At 46.5% G+C, this 13,291-nt stretch overlaps 1 protein-coding gene and 1 pseudogene across 2 annotated transcripts in view; one reads left to right on the top strand and one right to left on the bottom strand.

The window, feature by feature from the left end:
- The window catches only part of LOC147628328 (protein CLT2, chloroplastic-like), a 47,060-nt gene that overhangs the window by 11,099 nt on the left and 22,670 nt on the right, over positions 1-13,291 (top strand). The window lies entirely within an intron of this gene.
- On the bottom strand, positions 1,951-3,243 carry LOC147628330 (uncharacterized; annotated as a pseudogene).

Raw genomic sequence — 13,291 nt, 5'->3', positions numbered from 1 at the left:
AGTGTGTATGTATGAGCCTTGAGGGAGGGAGGGAGAGAGGGTGTGTATGAGAGGGAGAGAAAGAAAGAAAGATTTTATTAACGTCTTCCAAAAGACCGAACTCGGCCTATGAGAATGAGTGGGGGAGGGGATGGAGCTCTACTACTAGGAGAATGCAAAGCTATATGCATGGAGTATACAATCATGATATGCAACCTAGCTAGCTCCATCCTGTACCATACTGGGGCTATAAAATGGTATACATCAATGAAGGGGGTGTTCACAGCTCCCTGAAGAACATGCCTGGGTCTGCTCTGAAGCAAGCCAATCGCTCCGCACCCTCTCTGTGAAACTGAGCTCTGATCTCTGTCATCTCTCTCTAGTATAGGCGTGGTGTCCGAAAGCCAGGTGTCCTCTGTCTTCTGCGGGCTCTGAGTGTCTCTGCTCTCTGGAGAGTAATTCCCTGCTGTGTAGGGGCTGGGAGTGGGGTGGATCTATGAAAAAATGTAATCTGTGTCTGGCGTCCCCCCTCTGGAGCTTTCTGAGCTTGTAATGATGTCTCTCTGTGACGCTGTATGTCTAGAATGAATCTCCCTAGTATGCGTTGGTCTGCTGCCTCAAAGAGCTGGCGTAGGGAATGTGGCTCTCTGAATAAAATGGGATCTCTCTCTCTCATGGCTGTATATGCTCTGCATCTGCATACATAATGCTCCTCACTCTCCACCTCCTCTCTGCACAATCTGCATACCCTCACTCTCCACCTCCTCTCTGCACAATCTGCATACCCTCTCCTCTCGAGGGATCCGTGCTGCTCTGCCAATCTCGATCTCCAATCGATGTGATGAGACTCTGAGCTGACCAATAGCTACTCGGGAGCCGTGTGGTAAAAAGCCCTCCATATATCTAGGCCTCTCTATAAATCCATCATCAGTGATACTCATGAAGTGATCTCTGTAGTACAGCATCGTCGGTAGAAGAGGCTGTGTAGGCGATATCCATGTCTCTCGTGTATAGAGCTGCCATAGGCCCTGTCTCAGTACTTTGTTCCTCTCACTATGAGAGAGACTAGCTCCTGTATCTCTGCGAAGGCCCGCCTTTTGCGGCGAGTAAGTCTCCTCATCTCTCTCCTCGACTCCTGCTCTGTGATGGCTCCCAAGGCTCTCTGTATGCGGAGCCGTGAGTATAGGGCTCTGCACTCGTCATCATACCATCTGTTCTGGGGCATAGTCCCAGATCTCGCAGGCTCTCCTGAGTGGACACGATGTGGGAAGCTCTGTAATAAAGCCGTGTGTAGGAGTGATGCCAGTTGGGCTGTAATGGTATCCATAGGTGCCAGGGGATCCATGAGTAGGAGCCCATCCTCTGCTCTGCCAGTGTATATGTCTGCCATGTCATGTGTGAAGTAGATGGTAGTGTGTGGCGTCGGTATGTGGGTGGCTGGTGATACTGGTGATCCGGCTAGTGAAAATGCCAAGTATGTATGATCTGGCTCAATAGGATGAGGTGGGATGGAGAATGAGGTGACAAGCTGTGATGCCTCCAAAGACCCCATAATGTAGTCTACCACCGTGCCTCCGGTCCGTGTATGACCCCCATGTGGGAAGCATGTCAGCCCTCCTGATCCCGGCCACTGTAGCATCCCGTTATAAATAACGAGACGATGCCTGGCTCCCAACGCTAGTAAGTGGTCCCCATAATGTCCTCTGTCTAGTCCAGTGTCCTCTGATGCCCGACTAGCCCCTATCTCCTCTGGATCTACAGGGTGGAGCATCTCCATGTCATCATAGTCATACACCTCACACTGTCTGCTCTGTGTGTGGGCATTGAAGTCACCCGTAAGAAATACCTCCCCTAGTGTAGAATAATGCATAATCTCCTCTGACAGACAAGTGTATGGCGAGGCTCCTGTCTCCTGTGCTACCACTCTCAGTCTCCCCTGTAGCTCCTGTCTAAATAGAACTGCTACCCCCCCCGACCCTCTCGAGGTACCTTGGCGTGTGGTCCACCTGTATGCTGACTCCGACTGGAATCCCTCTACTCGAGGTAGCCCTCTCTCTGGGCTCTGATGTGTCTCTGTCAGAAGTATGATGTCTCTCCTCACCATAACATGCTCCAGTCGTCCAGGCTGCACCCATAGTGAACCATTACAGTTCCATACTGCCATGTGTATCTCTGTCAGTGGCCTGGTCTGCGTCCCATAGGCCCCAAACCGCTAATCCATGGGCCGGCCATCAATGATGACCTGACCATCTCGATAGAAGGCCTTCTTGCCTTCTCTCCTCGCGTGTAAGACTCGTGGCATGCAAGCTCTCCTATGCTCTAGCTGCATCCTCGTGAGATGATCATCCAAGAAAATAGGAGCTCCCTCTAAGCCTCGTAGTATGACCCTCTTCCTCATGAAGATGGTGCGTGCCTCCACATCCCGAAACTGTATGATGAGAGCTCTCTTCTTTGTCATGTCTTTCCCGGCCCTCCAAGCTTTGAGGAAGGGGGGGGGGTCCCTCATGTGAGTATCCAAGTCGTGTGCATAGTGTCTGCCCATCCCCCTCGGGGGTAGAGTCAGCTACCTCGGGAATCCTCGTGACTCTCACATTGAGTCTACGAGCATGTCGCATCCGCTCCTCTTCAATGGTGGTGTTGACGATTTGGAGCCCTTCTTTTTGGGCATCCTCTTTCACTTGCTTTTTGATGTTCCTCTTCACCACTTCTACCCAACCCTCCCTTGTTGCCTCCATCTTACCTTCTAGGCTCTTGGTGATTGCCTTGGTGAGTTCCTCTTTGATGGCCTCTTTGTCAACTTCCACAATCTCCCCCTCCTCCCGTGGTGGTTGGTCCCGTAGAGAGATCGCCTCCGCTTTGAGGATGTCGGTTTCCTCCTTCATAGTGTCCTGTTCCTTCTTCCATCCCTCTTTCTCCTCTTTCCATGCTTCTTTCTCCTTCTTCCCTCCTTCCTTCTCTTTCTCCCTCTCCTTCTCCCAAGTCTCCTTCTCCCTTTTCCAAGCTTCCTTCTCTTTTTGTAAAGCTTCGATCTCCTTCTCGACTTTGGAAAGTCGGTTGATGATGATGTTGATGGCGGAGTCCGCCGTCTTCTTGTTTTCTCTGATGGAGATGTTCAGCTTATCCTCCATTTTGACTATCTCCTCTTTGCTTGCACCCTTGGCCATGTCGATGTACCTCGGAGAGATAGAACCCTAACACTTGTGTTGCTGCCTTGGAGGCCTGAGCAAGGGTGCTTGGGAAAAGGGAAGCGGAGGGGCTGGTAGACGCTAGCACAGCGAGCCAGTCCAGGTGCGAGAGAGGGCGGCGAGCAGGGGCGTGGACAGTAGTGAAGCGAAGGCGGGAGAGTTGCGGGCGGTGAACAATAGCGAAGCGAGTAGGGGCGCGAACAGAAGGCGGACAGTAGCGTAGCGTAGCGAAGCGAACAGAAGGCGGTGAACAGGGAAGTGAAGAGAGAGAGAGAGAGAGAGAGTGTGTGTGAACGAAAGAAAGCTGTATTAAACGTCTGCAAAAGGCCAAAATGACCTATGAGACGAAAATAGTCCATCATCATCATCTGGATACATCATCAAGATTCAAGGGTACAAAGTAAAATGAAATAAATTGATATGAACCGGTAGTATAGAGCATAGTTACCTGCATTCGCGAATGCACCTTCATGCAGACGTTTGCAAACGTTTGAAGCATGCTTGCGAATGCGTGGCCTTTGCAAACGTGGATTTTTTTTTCCATTAAAAATTTTGGCCGGGCCAAAATTCGGCCGTTTTTACGTTTTTTTAAAACGTTTTGTGTTATATATTGCGTGCGACGACTTCATGGGCACTCGGCACTATACACATAGGAACGTAGCAGAGCAAGGAGCATTGATAGATGAATTGGATGATTACAGGTCCTTAAAGGGTACTTTTTCTCGCCCACTTGCCTTAGATGAAAGTAGAATGCATGAAGGAGTAAAGTGATGGGAGTCTTTTGGTGCAAGCACACCTAAGTTACAACAGCTTGCCATTCGTGTGCTTTCTTTGGGAAGTACGGCTTCCCCATGCGAGAGAAACTGGAGCACTTTCTCTCTCATACATACCAAAAAGAGAAACAGGCTCAAACCATCAAACACTGAGAGATTGGTTTACATACACACCAATCTTCGACTGGTATCCAAAATCAAGGCTAGAGGATTTGAGAAATTGGAGGTAACTTTGGAGATGATCAACAAGGAGAAAGATGATGACAGACTTGTTGCTTTACAAGAGGTTCGTGAGAGTATAGAGGATGAGAATATAGAGAACATGCATGCAACAACAAATGCCAATTATGCCCAGGTTGAAGCTAGCAATGTGGAGACGGATGAGGATTACACGTCATCTTCTTCCTCCGATAAGGAGGATGAAGAATGATAATTAAACATTTTGTTCAGAAGGTGATAGGTCTCATACACGGGCACTTTTTACCTTGGCTGGACAAGGGTTTTTTCCCGTGTGAGCACACTTTAGTGTGTTGGGCTTTTAGCCTTGGGACTAGAGTACTTTACTCTTTAGTACTCTTACTTATGTACTACACTTATGGCCATAATGTGAGTACATTTCCAGCACTTTTCAGTTTCAACTTTCAATGTCCATTTTGAAGTTCTAAATGTGAACTTTGAAGTTTATGTGTGTGAGTCTGTGAGTCATGACATTCTGATTGTGAGATGTGTATGTTTGAATTTTTAGTCCCTAGCTTTAAAATTCAGCTTTCAAGTTTCATGCCACGAATGCATACTCAACCACCCTCTTGCATTCTTTTGCAAACTTGGCATTCTCGAATGCGAATGCGCGCATGCAAAGAATGCATGCAACTATGGTACTATAGAGAAAGCTCCAAAAGTGGGTATAAAAAACATCATCATCCTAGTGTGTTTGAAGTTTGAACTTTGAACTTTGGGTCTTGAGAAAGGGGGAGGGAGAGAATGAGGGAGAGAGAGAGTGTGTGTGAGAGGGGTTGCCTTGGGCCCTTAAAGCCCCCGTCTAAAGACTCAAACCAACAATTTTTTTTTGTTTTTTTTTGTTTTTTTTGTTTTTTTTGGTTGACGCCTCGATCAGGCAGTCGTACGCCTCGAACGCCTCTAACCGTTAGAGGCGCGCCTCGTAACAACTATGGGTGTGGGCAGCCCTGCAGGCGGGTACAACAGGCAAGTATCGGCGTGGGCAGCCCTGCAGGCGGGTTCAACAGGCAGGTACAGGCGTGGGCAGCTTCAGGTGGGTACAGCAGGCAGGTACAGGCGTGGGCAGCTTCAGGTGGGTATAGCAGGCGTGGGCAGCTTTAGGCGGGTACAGTACGGACAGGTAGGGGGCAGGTACAGCAGCTCATTAGGCGGGTACAGCCGCAGCAAGCAGGTGGGTACAGCAGCCGTAAGGAGGCGATGGAGAAAAAGAGCAAGCGATGGAGAGAGAAAGAAGCCAGCCACCACCCACGTGGGGAATCTCCAAAAATGTTCCATGCAAAAAGCCTTTATCAAAGGTTATAAAACCTTAATAAATAATTAACACTTATGGGCACCCACACTAGAAAATGTCCAACCCTTCTTTTAAATGTGTGTGAACACACTGCCTTATAAAAATTAAGGTTTACTCTAGTTTATGGATTTTTCCTTTTAAAAAGGGCAAAATGAAAATACTTACCACGTGTTCACACGCCACACCACCAAGTTAGCAAACAGCATTCCACGGTACACTGGGGCATCCCCGTCTAGTGTACTAGCACGACATGACAGGCAGACACACGCAAACAAGTCATGCAAAAACAAATTTATGCATGCAGGCATAATGCATGTGCACAAATAATGGACGAAATCTCCCTTTCATGAAACTTGTACAAGAGGTTCTTGTCGGGCACAAAACTGGCGCGACAAATATAAATAAATATGTCGTGGTCTTCCTATGGAGGAGTGACAGTCCCATAGGTAAGACACCATCCTGGCCATACACACGGGTGGCACCAGCAGGCTCCCGTCCATACAGCACGAAGCAAATCACACATGGGTGACACGAAACTGGTTCCCGTCCATGTGACGCAGCACTGGTCGCACATGGGTGGCACTGATCTGGCTCTCGTCCATGTGACACCATAAAACTGGCCCTTTCACATGGGACACTGGCCTGGCCCCATGTGAACATGGCACAAATCTGGCCGCTCTATGGAGTGACAGTCCCATAGAAGTGGCTCCAGAAATGGAGATGGACCAAATGGTGACATCCCCCCGGGATTCTAAACAGTTGACCTCAACTGAAAAGCCTCAAGATATGCATGTAGAAGCTGAAGGTAGTCAGCAAAATAATCCTCATCTACTCACTTTGCATCAATTGGTAAATAATTTTTAAATTTCACAAGGTATCTCTAGGAAAGCTTCCCATGTGGTAACTTTCTCTCCTTGTGAAATACAATCTGCTCTGGCGAAGGATCTCCTCAAGCTCATCAACTTCTGGTGGATCTTCTGTGACAGGCTCCTCTGGATCTGGCCCCACATACTTCCGCAAAAGACTCACATGAAAAGCATTGTGAATCTTCCAATGGCTGGGTAAAGCAAGCTTGAAGGACACTTCATTGATCTTGTCAATCACTTGGAAGGGTCCATAATATCGAGTAGAAAGCTTTGGATATGATCCCTCTCGTCCTGGCCTCTTCCGAAGCCTAGCTTTCTCAAATTTCAGCAATACCCAATCACCTTCCTTGACTTGCATTTCTCTTCTATGCTTGTCAGCAGTCCTTTTATGCTTATTCTGTGACCTTGCAATGGCTGTCCGCACCTGAGCAAAGGCTACATCCAAGTCACGCACATACTCATCAGCTGCAAAAATCTCATCCTTTGTACGAAGGATGGGTGGCAAGACCACTTTGCCGTAAATAATCTCAAACGGGGCCTTTCCCGTGGAGGCATGAACTGTGTTGTTGTAGGCAAACTCTACGAGTGGAAGATACTTCTCCCATGCAGTCTTTTGATCTGCCACATAACACTTCAACAAATCCAACACGGCTGAATTTGCAGCTTCACTTTGGCCATCCGTTTGGGGATAATAAGCTGATGAAAACTCAAGTTTAGTGCCCATGTTATCAAATAAAGCCCTCCAGAAGAGGCTTGTAGTCCTGGGATCTCTATCCCCAACAATGGACTTAGGCATACCATGATGCTTGAAGATGTTAGTGTTGGGTTTTATGCTGTGTATGCACCCAGGGGAGTGCTAGTGATCATCAGTAGGTTACTGGGGCACTTTTTACTTCAGTTAGTGGAGGTTTTTTCCCCCAGTTTAGCTTAGTTTCACTTATAGTGATTTATAAGTGATTTGGTCCACCTGGCACAGTTTATGGCCGGACCATGTGAACACACTATTAGGTCACATCTTTTATGTGGCTATTGTACTTCATTTTATCAATCAATATATGAGCAGTCGTGTTCCTCTCTCTTACTCTCACGCCTCCTGTTGAAGTGCCTTCCAAAACCCTAACCCTAACAGCTCAAACCCTACATTTTGGTATTAGAGCTGGTTGGCCCGCCTTGCCAGTACAGTTCCACGCCATCAGCTGCCTTCGTCTGTCCTGCCCGTACAAGTTCGCCTGCAACTGCCCGTACTGGTTCGCCATCAGCTGTTGCGTACCCTGCAGCTGTCCGTATAGTTCGCCTAGTTGTCTGTACAAGCCCTCACCTCCAGCTGCCCGTACTAGTTCGCCTGCACTGCCCGTACAGTCCCTCGCCATCAGACTGCCCTGCCTGCTCTGCTCCGTACACTGCTCCGTACAGCAGACAGCGCTGCGTATACCTGCAGCAGACCAGCACCTGTCTGTCCATATAGGCGACAGCTGTTCCGTAAAACTATTCCGTACAGCAAACAGCAGGTGACCAGCACCTGCTGCGTATACTTGCAGTTCCGTACAGTACCTGCAGCTCCGTACAGTCGCCCAGTACATTGCTACTGTTCCGTACAGCCTGCAGAGCCGAGTGTACCTGCAAAATCTTTTGGGTAAAATTTTACAGCTTTACATGTTTTGAAATTTGGGCATTTTCTCTGTGAGTTTTTCTGGCAGATACAGGGAGGTTTTCTTGCAAAGAAACCTCTACAGGTTTTTTGCAAGGCTTTGGGTGCAGAAATTTTGGGCATTTTTGGGCATTTTGGCACTGTGTGAGCCATTTTTGTTGCTCTACTCAGTTAGTGGTGCACATTCAGAGGATTGAGAGTGCAGGCATATTTGGGTCAGCTGTATTCAGTGGAGTACAGTTGCTTTCAGGGTTGTTGCTTCTGGGTTTTTTGATACACAGGTACAACATTGTGCACTGGCATAATGGCAAATCAACAACAGAGTGATGTGTTCATGTACTTGTCTAAGGAAGACAAGCTGGATGGCATGAATTATTCCTTGTGGAGTTTTATGCTAAGACATGTGCTCGTGGCAAAAGGTCTTTGGGATTTTGTTAGTGGTGATGAACCACGTCCAGGTCCATTGGCTCCAGAGACTCCTCCTCAAGGGTGCTCGTGGAAGAGGACAACAGGCACATGCACCAGGTCAGCCACTGCCTGTTCAAAGAACAAATGCTCAGAAGACATGGGATGCCAAAGATGCACAAGCCTTATCACTTATTGCATTGTCAGTACAGAGGTCTATTATACCTCATATTCGTTCAGCTGGCTCTTCACGGAATGCATGGGTGACTTTGGAGCAGATGTATGCTGCTTGTAATGAGGCACGGATCTCATTTTTGAAAAGAGAGCTGGAAAATCAGAAGATGCATGAAGGAGATGATATGTCTAGCCACTTGAACAAGCTGCAGGATTTGAGAGAGCAACTCATCAATGTGGAGACAGCTTGTATCCACCATCTTAAACTCTTTGCCAAGATCCTACTTGGCTTTTCATACCTCTTTGAACCTTAGCATGAGGAATGCTATTGAGCCCCTAAAGTATCAGGAACTTGTTGCTCTCTTGTTACCTGAAGAGCAAATCAGGAAGAACATGAACATGAACACAAGTGCTGAACAAGCATTTGTGACATGTCAAAAAGGGAAAGGCAAGTCTCAGCCAAAGAGTTCAAATCAGAATTCAGGTGATGGTGGTTCATCTCAGGATACCATGAAAGGTGATGGACAGCCCAAGAAGAAGGGCAAATGCCATTACTGTAAGAAGCCAGGTCACTACATCACAGAGTGTAGGAAGAGGATTGCCAAAGAGAAGGCGAAGGAATCTGGGATGTCTGTAAACGATGCCTCTAAAGCTCCTCCGGAGACTGCTTCCTTTGTTGAAGACATGGATTACTGTTTCTACACATGCAGTTATGATGCCTCTTGGTCTTCATAGGCACTCAGTGTGACTGAGCATGCATGTACTTGGTATTTTGATAGTGGTGCTTCAAAGCATATTACATCTCGCAGGTAATGTATGCCCTGTCCCTGTTGGCAAGACCGTTCAGTGTGCCAATAATGCTTCATATCCAGTTCGTGGCATTGGGGAGATTCAGCTCACAGCCATTGATGGCTCTATTCTTCGCCTTACAGATGCCTTATATGTACCAGGGGACAAAGCTAATGCCTTGACCTTGATGCTTACTGGTACATTATGTCATGGACTCTATGAGTTGGATGCATTTCAGCCAGTGGATCAGTCTGCTTATAATGCATTCACTCTTACTCCAGCTATGGTTGATGCGGAGTTATGGCATGCTCGCATGGGGCATGTAAATTTTGGTAGTCTTATGCTAATGCATCGACATAACATGTTGACAGACCTACCTCTTATGGAGAAGCCTCCAGATCACATATGTGAAGGATGTATTTTGGGAAAAATGCATCGGTTTTCCTTTCCACGTGATCAGGCTCTACGAGCAACTGCAAAGTTGGAGCTTATACACAGTGAGTGATCCCATGCAGATGAAGTCATTAGGAGGTTGCTTCTATTTTGCTACACTTATTGATGACTTCTCTCGGATATGCTGGGTCTATTTGTTGACACAGAAATCATAGGTATATGATGCATTTTTGGCCTTTGTAGCACTTGCTGAAACAGAGTTAGGATGCAAGGTTAAGACTCTCCGTTCTGACCGAGGGGGGGAATATGTGTCACACATGTTGAATTTCTTTCTTGAGAGTAGAGGTATCAAGCATCAGTATACTACTCCTTATACTCCACAGCAAAATGGGGTTGCAGAAAGGAAGAATCGGTCACTCATGGAGATGGCCAGATGTATGTTAAAGGCAAAGAAGCTACCACATGTCTTTTGGGTGGAAGCTGTTATGTGTGCTTGTCATATTTTGAATCGATGTCCCACAAAGGCATTGGTTTCCATTACTCCTTTTGAGGCTTGGCATGGCTGCAAGCCTTCGGTATCACACTTTCGTACTTTTGGGTGTCTTGCATATGCACACATACCCAAAGAGTTGAGGAGGAAGTTGGATGATAAAGCCACAAAATGTATTTTTGGTTGGGTATACCCGTGAGAGCAAGGGCTACCGGTTATATGACCCACTGTCCAAGAAGATATTCACTAGTCGGGATGTGATTTTTGATGAAAAATCAGAATTATCCATGGCTAGTTATGATGCAAATCAGGCTGAAAATGATGTGTTTGAAGGCCTACTACCTATGGAGTTTCATTCCACAGTTGGTGATCCAACCCATGAGGGTGCAGGGCAGCCAGCTAATCATGAAGGTGGTGCAGAAATTCAGCAAGAGATGAGCCAGAAGTTGAGCCAAATATGGGGCAACAGGCTCCACAGGCCAGACATATACCTAGATGGTATTTGAGGACATTACAGGACAGCCATCTAGAGACTCCTCTTGCTGGCCGTACTCGTAGGGAGACACGGACCAATGAGCATGCACACATCATGGATTTAAATATGGTTATGGCAGCCAGTTTACAGGATGATGATGAGCCTGATTCATTTGTGGATGCACGAGACAATGTGCATTGGAACAAAGCCATGCAGGATGAACTCGATTCTATTAAAAAGAATCAAACATGGGATTTGGTTGATCTGCCCAAAGGCAAGAAAGCCATTGGTACTAAGTGGGTCTATAAGTTGAAAAGACATGCAGATGGATCCATTGATAGGTACAAAGCCCGTCTAGTTGCAAAGGGCTATGCACAGAAGAAGGGCATTGATTATGAGGAGACATTTGCTCCTACATCCCGTATGTCGACACTTAGGAGTGTCATTGCATTGGCTGCACATCGTGGTTGGGTTGTTCATCAGTTAGACATCAAGACTGCTTTCCTACATGGGGACCTCGAGGAGGAAGTTTATGTACATCAGCCCATAGGTTTTGCAGAACATGGTCATGAAGGGAAAGTATGCAGGCTGAAAAAGGCCTTGTATGGTTTGAAACAAGCTCCACGAGCTTGGTATGCAAAGATAGATGCTTTCCTGCTCACTCAAGGCTTTGTGAACAGTCCATCAGAAGCCACCTTGTATGTAAAGAAAGAAGAGAAAGATCTGCTGGTCATCAGTCTTTATGTAGATGATCTTTTGCTCATGGGATCAAATGATGACAAAATTGCAGCTTTTAAAGAGATACTGCAACAGACATTTGACATGTCTGATTTGGGGCTCGTACACTACTATTTGGGCATACAGTTTGTGCAGGATAACAGAGGCATTGGGTTGTTGCAATCTCGGTATGTTGCTAAACTTCTGGAGAAGTTTAAATTTCAGGATTGCAAGCCTATCAGCACTCCTATGGAGCCTGGGATGAAACTGTCACTACAGCACTCCTATGGAGCCTGGGATGAAACTGTCACTACAAGATGACAGTACTTTATTTGATGCCACTACATATGCTTAGGCTGTTGGGTGCCTTATTTACTTGTGTACTACACGGCCAGATATTCAGTATGCCGTATCTCAGTTGAGCATATTCATGCACAGCCCGCGATTGTCACATTGGCAAGCTGTGAAGTGTGTATTTCGGTATTTGCAGGGTACCTTGTCTCTTGGATTGCTTTATCCTGAGGGGGGTGACATGCAGCTATATGCTTACAGCGATTCAGATTAGGCTGGAGATTTTGATACCAGACATTCCACTAGTGGAAATTGTTTCTTTCTTGGCTCTTCATGTATTTCTTGGCTAAGCAAGAAACAGACCACAGTGGCCACTTCGTCTTGTGAGGCAGAGTACAGAGCAGCCTATACTACTACCGTTGAGTGCGTATGGCTGCGTCGTCTTATGACTGATATGGATATTTCAGTGGAGGAGCCTACACCTATCTATATTGATAGTCAGAGTGCCATTGCCGTGGCCAGGAATCCTATGTTTCATGCTCGCACGAAACACATTGAGATTCACTATCACTTTGTTCGGGAGAGACTCCAGGCAGGTGATATCAGTCTGATTTACTGCCCTACAGATCAGAATGTGGCAGACATCTTCACCAAGGCACTACCACGTCCGAAATTCAAAGCATTCCGCACTGCTTTGAATTTGTTTCCTTTTGGTGGATGATGTACAGTGATCACATATCACCCCAGGGGGGTTTGTTGGGTTTTATGCTGTGTATGCACCCAGGGGAGTGCTAGTGATCATCAGTAGGTTACTGGGGCACTTTTTACTTCAGTTAGTGGAGGTTTTTTCCCCCGGTTTAGCTTAGTTTCACTTATAGTGATTTATAAGTGATTTGGTCCACCTGGCACAGTTTATGGCCGGACCATGTGAACACACTATTAGGTCACATCTTTTATGTGGCTATTGTACTTCATTTTATCAATCAATATATGAGCAGTCGTGTTCCTCTCTCTTACACATGCGGAATGACCCATCTTTCTTTTGAACAAGAAGCACGGAAGAGCAATAAGGTGAGGAACTAGGCTGAACCAAACCTTTCTCCAAAAGCTCATTAACCTGCTTCATGATCTCTTGTTGTGCGGCACTCACACGATATGCAGGTTTGTTAGGTGGAGAACTAACTGGCACAGGATCTATGTGATGATCTTCGGGCCTAATCTCCCTTTCATGAAACTTGTACAAGAGGTTCACCTGGTTGGTGATTTTCATTGGCATATGATTGATATTGGTGATTGAGACACAATTGGCTCTTGTGCTTATGTCTAGCATATCTTCCATGGAATTCTTAGCCATTTATTTTGGGACATGATTTTGATATTGGTATTATGGAGACTTATTTAGTCTCACCCATTTCTTTGGGACATGGATTCTTCAGTTATATTGGATTTTTGAGATTGTCTCGTCTCGCCCACTTGATGGGACATGATTATATCTTGACTCTTAGCATTGGTTGTATATCATGCCCACTATCTGCTTATGAATAATAGAGCAAATAATTATGTCATGTAAATTGTTGG

Source organism: Cibotium barometz, chromosome 19 (assembly GCF_041138505.1).
Source record: "Cibotium barometz isolate CiBa-2024 chromosome 19, ASM4113850v1, whole genome shotgun sequence".
Taxonomy (NCBI): domain Eukaryota; kingdom Viridiplantae; phylum Streptophyta; class Polypodiopsida; order Cyatheales; family Cibotiaceae; genus Cibotium; species Cibotium barometz.
The sequence above is the reverse complement of the archived record's forward strand: the minus strand, read 5'-3'. Positions and strand labels throughout refer to the sequence as shown.